The following is a 12263-nucleotide window of genomic DNA, read 5'->3' on the forward strand; positions in this document are numbered from 1 at the left end:
TAACAATATTAATGTTTATTGCCTATAATTCTCATACACGTCCAGAGATGTAAAATATCCATTTAATATGTCAATTTAACATAATTGATAAATACTATAAAGAACTCTAAAAATACAGAATTTGCATTTTATAATATATCTTGTTGATAAAGCACATTTTTATAGTTATAGACAACATAAGATTTTTATTTTAAAAATTACAAAACAATGACATAAAATATACAGTTATAGCAGACTGAAATTTGGCACAGTACATAACAAACCAAAACCTATTTTGCTAACAAAAATACATAATTTAAATCATTTATGAACATACAAAGTGGTAAAAAAATATTTTCTAAATAAACCACAATTGTTTTTTTTAAGTGTTTATGTTAGCTCTGAGAAAGCAGTTTAAAATATCTATTAAATCAAATATTTACATATTTCATTATTTTAAAAAACGTTGGTGCTGATGAACAAAAACAGGTTGAAAAAGAAAGCAAATCACAAAGCTTAATTTGGCATAGAAGAATAAACAGGAAGAGACTTTTTTTAAAAAGATAAGAAGACTTATAATTTAGGATATTACTACTTTTTCGTATTTCCAGATAAAAGCTTATTATTTTGGATCTTAAAAATTGCAATCTTCACAAGTAGTACTAATGTCTGGGTTAGAAATTCATTGATCAGCTAGAAACATACGTACATAGGAAGGTATTATTTTCAGAAGTAAGACACAAAAAAGAATGTCATTCTCATGAGGTTAAAACCAAGCTTAGCCATGCATAGAAATGTCCTATTAAAATTAATGGGACAAATCATAATTAACTTAAAATCCCTTGTTTTCATTGCATCCTTTATAATGCAATGCACAACAACTAGTGAACTGGTAGCAATTCTGCCAGAGCATAATGAGAAGCAAATAGTTACAAGATTAATGTCAGAAGTTCTTTTTTTAAATATTAAAATTTGATTTAAATATTTTTTTTTAAAAAAAGATATTTTTCTTTTAGAAAAATATTCTAAAAGAATATTACCCCAACAAAAGATATTTTAGATGTGGTTGGATTGAAAATTCTGAGTCCAATGTATTTGGAGGCACCAGCTTAAGAATGGTAATGTAAAATACTTTTAAACAACAGATTATGTACACAGAAATAAGAAACTGTCTTTATGTCATCTATTGTATGTCATCTATTCAATCTTTTAAAAATCCAGATGGATATATAGGAAATATTAAAATAGAGAAATAAATGTTCAAATCCTGCCATTTATTGAAAGAATACATTTTATTTCTGAGGATACAAACACAAGATTAGACTGAAATAGAGCAAATTTATACAAGTGTAATCAGAAATAACTGAAATGAATGATATTTGCAACCCAAATGACTCTTGTGAATATAATTTCGATAGGAAAAAGTTGTAAAATTATGTGAGAATTTTCTTATTAGTCATATAAGGAACAATAATTACTTCTTAATCACCTCAAATAATATGCTTTAGATGATTGCTCCCATAATTGTTCTCTTCTCATCTGACATCAAATTTGCAAGCCTACTCTTGCAAAAATAAATATTACTTTTTTAAAGAAAGAGCCAGGTTGTTTTAAAAGCTGAGAATCAAATCACTGTATAATATAGAAAATGTCAAAGGAAGACAGAAAAATGGTACAGTTCCCTCTACCCCTGTCTTGAAGATTGATGCATGAATATTTTTCCTTGGAAATGTACAAACTCATTCTTTTGAAATGAGAGAATCATGTTAGCATTGGTGGTGGACAATAAAGTTATTCCTACAAAACTATGGGGGGTAGAGGTGGGAGTGGGGAGAAACAGAGAAATGAAAAAAAATCAAGAAAAACATATAAAAAAGGACATTTCCTTACCAGGTTATAGTAGGTTTTTAAAAAAATGTGTATTATGATTCCTTCACAAACATCTCTCTTCTGAAACAGGAAAGTGATTTGATTGTGAGGCCCATCATGGAAACACAATTATTTATTGTTTTTCCCTTTAATTCTCTTCAGTGACTTTGTACAGAGTACTTATCAAATGCATAATAAACTGTAGTGAGGTAGAAAAAATATTTGCTCCTACCTCTTCCACCTTTTGCTTCCCACTGTAAAAATGCTATTTTGAAAATTGCTTAAAGTAGAAATATTTTTCCTTTTTCTTTCTTTTGTTGTATAGCATATCCTGCCAAGTGACGTTTGCCATATTACTGTCTGCTTTGCAAATTTTCATGTTGAAAAAGAAGCAAACTTTGACCATTTTCTTCTTGAAACACTTTTTCAGGTATAAAGGGGGTAAACAATCCTAAAATTAAAATGAAATGATTTACAAGGCAATCCCCTCAATATGTTCTTTCTACAGCAAGTGATCACAGTCCCAAATAAAAAGTAGCAGTCTTCAAGAGTAGCCAAACATGTGCTACCGGAATTGCTAACTGCTTACAAAATAAATAAATAGCAAACATGATTTTAAAGTTTCACTCAATATTGATTTGAAACAACTGTAAATGTCTAAAGATATAATCCTTTCTGAAAGGAAAAAAAAGCAGTGAGTTGCTTAGGTGTTGCCAGCTGCCGTATATTTCAATCCTGTCTGTAGCCTTGATTCAGTGTTTTAGAAGATTGAGCTATTTTGTATATTCCAATGATATATTGTTCAATTTATCTCCAATGCAATAGAAAGATGTACTACATCTAAATGAATATTTGTTTCACTTAAGAACAATACAGGAGAGATTATCCATGTCAGGATTAAACATTAGGATGGATCATTGATTTGTTCTATGCCTAAGAAATTTCCTCAAGACTTACCCCTCCAGAAGTCCCATCATCAACCTAGAATTACATTTGAAATCTTGATTCTGAGATCAATTCATATGGAATGAAGACTGGTTGAATTTCATGGAATTACTCTCAGGTCTGTATTACATTTAAACTTACAACTTTTTTATTATTGAAGAAGAGAGTGAAACAGTCTTCTGTACAACCACTATTGTTTTCTTAACAAAAATCTCTCTCTCTCTCTCTCTCTCTCTCTCTCTCTCTCTCTCTCTCTCTCTCTCTCTCTCTCTCTCTCTCTCTCTCTCTCTCTCAAATAAATGCTGCTTAAACTTATTTTATTTGTGGACTTGCACTGAACCTCTAAATTTCTGATAGGTAGCCAAGCAATTATTGTTTTTCTAACTATGTACTGTATTTTTCTTCCATATATAGAAACAACTTATCCTCATAAAATGTGTCTACACTGAAAACAAAATATCAGAGCTCAATCAATTTTAATGCATTTATTTTGTTTTAGTAATTTAGCAATGCAAGACTGTGCTTAGCAGTCTACCATATAACATCAATAACAACAAATCTAGGGATTATGGAGAACAGATGCTTGTTTTCTCCTTCCTTCCTTCCTTCCTCTCTTCCTTCTTTCCTTCCTTCCTCACTCACTCACTAGAAATGGGGCAGAATTTCATTCTGACATTTTGGCTTGCAGTTTAAAAAAATACACACATATATAAGCCTTCAACATTTTCCAAAAGGTGCCACCAAACTGCACTTTTTACATTGAATGTGAAAGCTATTAAGTACCAATACATTTAATTCATCATTTCAATTTAATTAATGAAATCAAATTTAGTTTTATCTTGGGTCAGCCTACTCACTCTGACAGAGAGGGAGACCTCTCTGGATGTAGCCTATGGTGATTTCATTTTTTAAAGGCTAAAGAATTTGAAATGGGAAAATTAAACTAATATAAGGCAAATTGAACAGCTGAGACTGATGCAGTAGGAAAACGATGAGAAGGGTGAGTTATTCTGCATTACGCTGCAAATGACCTTGTGGATATTTATATAAAAATCTCCACATAAGGGAATTCAAAAGTACCATAAATATGTTTGCCTGCAGGTAAGCTTTTCAAAAGGGATTAATATTCACCTGAAACTTCCCTCATGTTGAAATTCTTCAAATCTTACAGAACACCATTTTAGGCTTGCATTCAAAGCTATTTTGCTTGATCGAATTGTCCTGAGACATTATTAAAGTTTGTAATTTCTTGCCATTAAGATTTTATTGATGTTTCCTTAAGAAGCCCTGTTTTTCTTCGTTTGATATTAGCATCACGGATTCCCAGTTCAAAACATTAAAAAAAATTGCATACTCATTCTATGCAAAACCACCCCCCTCCCACCCAAACTCAACCCCTCTGGGTACCACTTTTTATTACCACAACTAGAAAACATGCAGACAAATAAGAACAAGCAAATATTGCCCACATACATGACAATCAAATTCATTATATATGGATTGCTAGAAGTGAGAATTGGTACTCATATGAATCTGGATTTCCAATATGTGGAAGGAACCATCCTGTTCTCTTAAATTTTTCCTTTGACAGATCTACCTAAGGCTGCACAATATATTTAATATTTGTGTGTGTGTGTGTGTGTGTGTATACATAAACACATACACACACACACAGGCAAAAAGACGGAGAGATAAAACATTCAATTAATTCTCATGGAAATCAAATAACTTTAAACCGCTTTCGTGATCTTCAGATTAGGTTAGATTTAATCCTGGCAGACATTTAATTCAGTTTTTTTTAATTGGCCTGTTTGCTGTCATTCAGCCCAACTAAAGAATCTCTAAGACAGGGGTCCTCAACCTTGGCAATTTTAAGACTTGTGGAGACCCATGCAAAGACCATCCCAACCAACACTGATGGGCCAAGCCACTAGAACTGCAGAAAAAACAATTGCTGCCAACCTGCCTTCCATTGAGGACCTGTATACTGCATGAATCAAAAAGAGGGCGGGGAAAATATTTACTGACCCCTCATATCCTGGACAAAAATTGTTTCAACTCCTACCCTCAAAACGTCGCTACAGAGCACTGCACACCAAGACAACTAGACACAAGAACAGTTTTTTTCTGAACGCCATCACTCTGCTAAACAAATAATTCCCTCAACACTGTCAGACTTTCTACTAAATCTGCACTTCTATTCTACTAGTTTTTTTCAGCATTGCTATCACCCATTTCCTCCCGTGTTGACTGTATGACTGTAACTTGTTGCTTATATCCTAAGATTTTTATTAATATTGCTTCTTCATTGCTTATTTGACCCCTATGACAATCATTAAGTGTTGTACCACATGATTCTTGACAAATGTATATTTTATTTTATGTACGCTGAGAGCATATGCACCAAGACAAATTCCTTGTGTGTCCAATCACACTTGGCCAATAAAAATTCTATTCTATTCTAGAATATAAGCTGAGAGCCAACTCCACTCCTTACTAGCACTCAGGATGGATTTGACTTAAATCAACCAGTAAAAAGGCTCAATTTAAATAAACACAATTTAAATCATAACTTTTAAAGAGCAACTGTCTTTTCTGTCCCGCAGCAGCTCCTCCTCTGACCACTCTTGACTTATCAACAGTCCCATTCACTTTAATGAGATGGCTGGTGATGCAATAGTGACACAACAAGATGAGGGATGTGCCAGGCAGCAGGTGAGTGGATGCCCGCTGAATGGCGCTGCCATGATGAATCTGAAATGACAGGTGATCTTTAATATTATATTTATAAGCTGTTTGGAATATTTCACTTTCATTTTCATTGATTGCCCTTCCTCCTCACACTTAAAGCCCGGTGGTACAGATGCATTTATCTTCAAACAATCATATAGTTTGTAGTGTACATAGATCTGCAAAACAATAGGATAAAGGAATATTCCTGAACTTTATTTTATGATTTGTGTCATGGTTAGTGTGAAATTGTGTGAGTGCATCAATGAAGTGCATGTTATCTCTGCTTGCAGAGTTTGGATTTATTGAATGTGTTTATCAAAAATGAAAATATTGCAGAATATACAGCCTCACGCTACATAAATAAGCTCCATTTCATGCTGAATAAACTAAATTATTAATATATCTTAAATAGAAAACTATCTTTCAATAGATATTTTTATCCAAAAGCATTTTATTAAAATAGATTTGATACAAATAAAAAAAATCAATTTAAATTTTAAAAATCTGCGGTTTTTGGAGGGTGGTTGTGAATCATTAATTTTTATCCCGCTTGCTAGCATTGATGATGCTTTTTGGTTTGGGTAATGAAATGTCTGCAAAAAACCAACCAAGCTCACAGAGCACCAAGGAAACCTCATTTCAACCTGGAGCCACAAATATTCTCCTTTATTGGAATCTAATTATGACCAGCTGAAGTCTTATTTCATTGAACAAATCTCTTCATCAGTATAGCTTATTTACACTTCCAGCTCTGAAAGGTTAGAGAAACGTTAGATTTTCAAAATCCAGGTCATTTTTTTAAAAAGACATTTTTAAATTTTCTTTTTTATAAGGACAGTAGAAGATGTAATTCCACCCTTTATAAATGTCCCAGCTAAGTTTCATATTGGAATAATATGCTTATATGCAACTAAATGGCCTGATATTGATTCTTCTTCTTTACTGAGACATAAAGCATGTGCCCTCCCTAACACAATAGCCCTAGACAATGTGGCCAATGGTAAGTCTAACAAAAGTCACATGTGGAAAGGATGTTGTTTAGTATTGGCTGGGGAATTCTGGGAGTTGAAGTCCACTCATCTTAGAGTTACTAAGGTTAAGAAACACTGGCTTAGACAATTGTAAAAAATCTAACATGAGGGTAGGCTCTGTTGTAGTTTCAGATGATCTACAATAGTTGCAAAATTATTAACCAGAACTGGGTAATTTGTTACAATATCTGGGTTTTGTCTGCTGCATTGACATTCTGTCTATTTAGGTTAATAAACATGCTCCCCAAATAATAATATGGTATGTTCTCTCTCATGTACTTTACCAATTTGCCTTCCTCCATGAAATAGTTGGAGATGTGACTTTCAATGAAAGATTCTACTTAGTGAAAAAACTCAGCCATACATCAATCCCCTAGAGAAGTTCCTTAGCATCACTTCCTGGTATTTTCAACATTTATAAAGTCACTATCCCTCAGTTATTCTGCAGAAACACTGTTTCTGCAAAGACAGAAAGTCTTGTTTGTACTGCAGATCTAAGCAGACGTATTTGGGGATAATTTTCATTGGACTCTTGAGTTGCAGCACAAAATTTCAATCTCAAGATCCCAGATATAATCCTCAGAAGATAATAGAAAAGAATTATCTCTGATAACTGGGAGGTTTTGCCAGAGAAGGTAGACATGTATGACTGAGAGGAGAACAATCCCTAAATCCTTTCTGGACAAGACCGCCTTTTCGAAGAAAGATCCTCAGAGACATCCAAGAGCAAGAAGCACTTTGCTCACATTTTCTTGACAACAAATTACTGTAGCTGACTGTGACTGTATGCAGATGTTCATCTGACCTACATAAATATCCAATGAACTCTAATGTTTCTTTTCCAACCATTTGATTTACTGGTGGCAGGGGCTGTTCTTTATTTTACAGATGGGGAAAAAATGTGTGCCTTTACTACCTGAATGCCCTACCTTTACTCCAAGGAGTTCAAGGCAGTGGACATTATCCATTCCTTTCTTTTTTTCATTTCAGCAACCTGTGAGATAAGTTAGATCGAATATTGGTGACCAGTACAAGGTCATCATTGAATTTCACAGACAAGCATGGATTGGTTCTTCAAAAAGATGTCTGCAAATCATCCATGTTAAAAACTTAGCTCATCAAAAAGCCTAAACAATGTTAATTACAACATCCAAGATTCATTATACAGTACAGTGGTACCTCTAAGAATTTAATTCGTTCCATGACCAGGTTCTTAAGTAGAAACGATCTTAAGTAGAAGCAATTTTTCCCATACACTGCCTCCCATACACTACCTCCTGCTGCTACTAAGTGCTGCCTCTTCCTTCCCATGCTGAACGGCTCCCCTCTCCTCTCGCAGTGCAGGCCGCGGAGTGTTGATGAGACATGGGCATACCTAGGGAAGCCCATGATTGCTCTCGCGGACGCATTCTGCACGATCTGAAGTTTCCAAACACTTTTCAGAGGTAGCCCCATGTAGAGAACATTGCAGTAGTCGAACCTCAAGGTGATGAGTGACTGTGAGCAGTGACTCCCCGTCCAAATAGGGCTGCAACTGGTGCACCAGGCGAACCTGGGCAAACGCCCTCCTCGCCACAGCTGAAAGATGATGTTCCAATGTCAACTCTGGATCGAGGAGGACGCCCAAGTTGCGAACCCTCTCTGAGGGGGTCAATAATTCCCCCCCCCCAGGGTAATGGATGGACAGATGGAATTGTCCTTGGGAGGCAAAACCCACAGCCACTCCGTCTTGTCAGGGTTGAGTTTCAGCCTGTTGACACCCATCCAGACCCCAACAGCCTCCAGGCACCGGCACATCACTTTCACTGCTTCACCGACTGGACATGGGGTGGAGATGTATAACTGGGTATCATCAGCATACTGATGATACCTCACCCCATGCCTTTGGATGATCTCACTCAGAGGTTTCATGTAGATGTTAAATAGCAGGGGGGAGAGGACCGGCCCCTGAAGCACCCCGCAAGGGGGCAACCTAGAGGTCGACCTCTGACCCCCCACTAACACAGACTGCGACCGACCAGAGAGGTAGGAGGAGAACCACTGTAGAACAGTGCCTCCCACTCCCAACCCCTCCAGCCAGTGCAAAGGATATCATGGTCGATGGTATCGAAAGCCGCTGAGAGGTCAAGAAGCACCAGGACAGAGGATAAACCCCTGTGCCGGGCCCGCCAGAGATCATCCATCAGCGTGACTAAAGCCGTTTCCGTGCTGTAGCCGGGCCCGAATCCCGACTGTTGAGGGCCTAGATCAGTGGTTCTCAACCTGGGGGTCGGGACCCCTTTTGGGATTGAACGGCCGTTTCACAGGGGTCGCCTAATATCCTTGGAAAAGACAAATTTCCCATGGTGTTAGGAACTAAAGCTTCTATTCTGGCACCTTGGAACATGTTTTTACAATCCAACCAATCAGGCACTTACAGTGGAGGTGTCTCTCTGACTTTCCTGCTAATCAGCTTAAAGCTCTGTTGGGAGAATTTGCCCTAGACATATGGTTGAGTGTCACCACAACATGAGGAACTGTATTAAAGGGTTGCGGCATTAGAAAGGTAATGAACCACTGGCCTAGATAATCAGCTTATTCCAAGGACCGCTGGAGCTGGAGCGACACCACCTTCTCGACAACCTTCCCCATAAAGGACTGGACAACAGTTATTAAGTACGGCTGGGTTTAGGGAAGGCTTCTTGAGGAGGGCCCCCACAAGTGGCTCCTTGTAAGGAGCCGGAAAGGACCTCCCCTCAAGGAAGCATTGACAATCTCCTGGACCCAGCTCCATGTTACCTCTCTGCTGGCCGAAACCAGCCAGGAGGGACACAGATCCAGTAAACAGGTGGCGGAACTCACAGCTCCAATGGCCTTATTCACTTCATCAGGTGTCACCAGGTCAAACTCCTCCCAAACAGATGGACAAGCACGGGCCCCAGTCACCTCGACTGACTCGTTGTCAGTCGACACTGCTATCCAAACTTGATTTTATTGAAGGCAACATTGACTTCAGAGGGCTGAGAGACATGTCAGAGGCACCTGTGGTGGCTAAACGCTAAGGCAGGACTTCTCTGAGATCCCCCTTCACTCTCATTATAAACTCGCTCCTTCCTTCCCTGCCTCCCTCCTTTTTCCTTCCCTCTTCCATCTTCTTGCTTCTCCTCTTTTCTTATTATGTCCGTGCTCTCTTCCATCTTTTTCTTTTCTCTCTCCCTTTCCCCTTTCTTGTTCCTTCTTGCATGCTCAAATGCAAAAGGGGAAGCATTCCTCTTTTGTTTTTAGTTTGTTTGGATAGCCCTCTGCCAGCAAAAACGGAGCCCACCCCCCCCCATTTTCAGCCATGGTGACTTCCTGCAGCCCTCTGCCAGCAAAAATGGAGCTCTGTTTTTGCTGGCAAGGGCACCGCACCATGGGCTGGTGCTTTGCTGCTTCCAGGCTGGCCCCATGGGCCAGATCTATGCACCCCACAGGCTGGATCTGGTCCCCGGGCCCTGGGTTTGACATCTCTGCACTGATGGTTAAGTGTAATACATGGATAACAATACTGACTTATATTGCATGGTGACTTTGCAGAGATTACAGAACTAATATATGTGAATCACTTGAGAGACTGCTACTTAAAAATCCAAACAAACTTTACTGTTTTTTCAGCTGTTTCACTTTCAAGTCAAAACAAAGCTTTAAAGTTACCCATCAAAGCAAGACTTTCACAGTTTGAATTAATTTTTAACTTCCACGCTTAAGGAGCAGTTTGGGGCAGCCTTTCCCATCCTGCTCCCCTCCAGATGTTTAGCACTATAAATCCTTAATCCCAAACCACTGTACCCTCTAAATTGCGCGCCTGTGCGCCCGTGCACCCCAAAACACCTCCCCTTTTCCAAGGACGCACAAGAAGCAGCGGCCGCCCCCACCCCCCCAGCACCTCCAGCCCTCTCACGCCCCTGGCTTCTCACTGCTGCCCCCTGCTCGCCCGCCCGATTTGCCCCTCTTTCTCCTCCTGCCTTGCTTCCTGCCTTGGGGCGTGGCTTCCTGCCTTGGGGCGTGGCTCCTCCCGCGTCGTTGTCGTCTCATCCTCCTGATTCAGCTGCTAGCCGCTCCAAACGCTTTGGGAACGCCCGCCCCGCCCCTCTCGCAGTCCCTTCGCCGAGAGTGCTTTCGTCCCGGCTGTCAGCAAAGGGGCTGCAGGAGAGGCGGGGCAGGCGTTCTTCTCACAGCAGAGGCCGGCGAAAGTTAGTTTGAATGTCGGGCGCACATGCGCGCGCGCTCCCCATCCCCCTGCCCACCCGGAACATTCAAACTAAGAAAAACCTTTGCCGGCCTCTGCAGAGAAGAAAGGAAGAGAGAGAAAGAGAGAACAAGAGAGAGAAAGAGAGCAACAGACAGAGCAAGATAGAGAGAAAATGAGAAAGAGAGAGAGAGAGAAAGAAAGAGGGGGGAGAGAGATAGCAAGAGAGAGAGAACGTGTGTGTGTGAGAGAGAAAACAAAAGAGAGAGAGAGAAAACAAGAAAGAGAGAGAAAGAAAACCAGAGAGAGAAAGAGAACAAGAGGGAGAGAGAGAGAGAGAGATAGAAAGGAGAGAGGGAGACAGAAAGTGAGAATAGAGAGCAAGAGGGGAGAGAGAGAAAGAAAGAGAGAAAGAAAGCAAGAGAGAGAGAGAAAGAGAGAGAGAGAGAAGATAGGAAGGAAGAGAGAGAGAGAAATGATAGGAAAAGGGGAGAGAAAAAGAGAAATGAGAAAATGATTGAGGCAGAGAATGACAGGAGAGAGAAAGAAACAGAGAGAGAAGTGGCTCTTGATTTAAAGCATATGGTAAAAGCACTTAAATAATAACAGAGAAAAAAAAACCCAGCCCTCACCTGTTTTTATTAATAGTTATGTTTTTGGTTTTGCCGGTTGTTTTAGTTTTAATAGTAATAGATTTTGGCTTTGTTTTATTATTAATTTCTTTTAATAAAAAAGAAGGGATTCATTCATTCATTCATTCTTTTATATCGCCCAGTCCCAAGGGGACTGCTGCTCAGACACTATACTTTTCCGCCCACCCCGAAAAAAAATTAGAGGGAACATTGTCCCAAACCAAGCATCTTGAAGGCATGAGTTGGAGAAGGATGCCTTTAAGGACACACAACTTGTGTTCCTTCACCTTATATAAAACCCTTTGTGAGGCTATTTTGCTCCCAACTTGAGTGTATGAGGGTTGTTACACTGAAGTAACAATTGGACACTGTTCATTTTCGCAATGGACATGATAAAATGAAATGTGACAACAATAGTTCTGCTCTTTGTGTCAAACGGACGTGAGACAGCTGTTTTCATATGAAACACTATACAGCTAGAATATCTACACAGATGAATGGTTTGGTCTTTTTATTAGGGAAATTAAGATTTGCAGTAACTATTCTAATGAATTTGTTCAGGATTGTTTCCATCTGTAAGGGTCTAAAGCAGTGTATTATGGATTGATATAAACTATAAATCCATATGCAATGTGAAATCCCAAACTGAAATTGATTCTCATGCCAAAAATCGACTCAAGCCAAAAAATATTAAATTTGTTTGAATGCCCAAATGAGGTTGCACATTTTTTTTAAAAAAAAACTGCTATGTGGAAATGATAAGATTTGCAGCCTGTTGTGTCCTTAGTGCTCTCTTGCTGACATATTGTTATCCAAACTAGGTAAAATCATATGTGCTAGACCAGTGATGGTGAACTTATGGCACGC

At 38.7% G+C, this 12263-nt stretch overlaps 1 long non-coding RNA gene across 1 annotated transcript in view; it reads right to left on the reverse strand.

Moving 5' to 3' along the window:
• LOC139153563 (uncharacterized) overlaps positions 1-12263 on the reverse strand; it is a 21922-nt gene continuing 9659 nt past the window's right edge. Inside the window, exon 3 of the long non-coding RNA XR_011556849.1 lies at positions 1-2299. This is a non-coding gene — a long non-coding RNA (uncharacterized lncRNA). The remainder of the gene's footprint in view (positions 2300-12263) is intronic.

The sequence above is a fragment of the Erythrolamprus reginae genome, chromosome Z (assembly GCF_031021105.1).
Source record: "Erythrolamprus reginae isolate rEryReg1 chromosome Z, rEryReg1.hap1, whole genome shotgun sequence".
In the NCBI taxonomy this organism is placed as follows: Eukaryota; Metazoa; Chordata; class Lepidosauria; order Squamata; family Dipsadidae; genus Erythrolamprus; species Erythrolamprus reginae.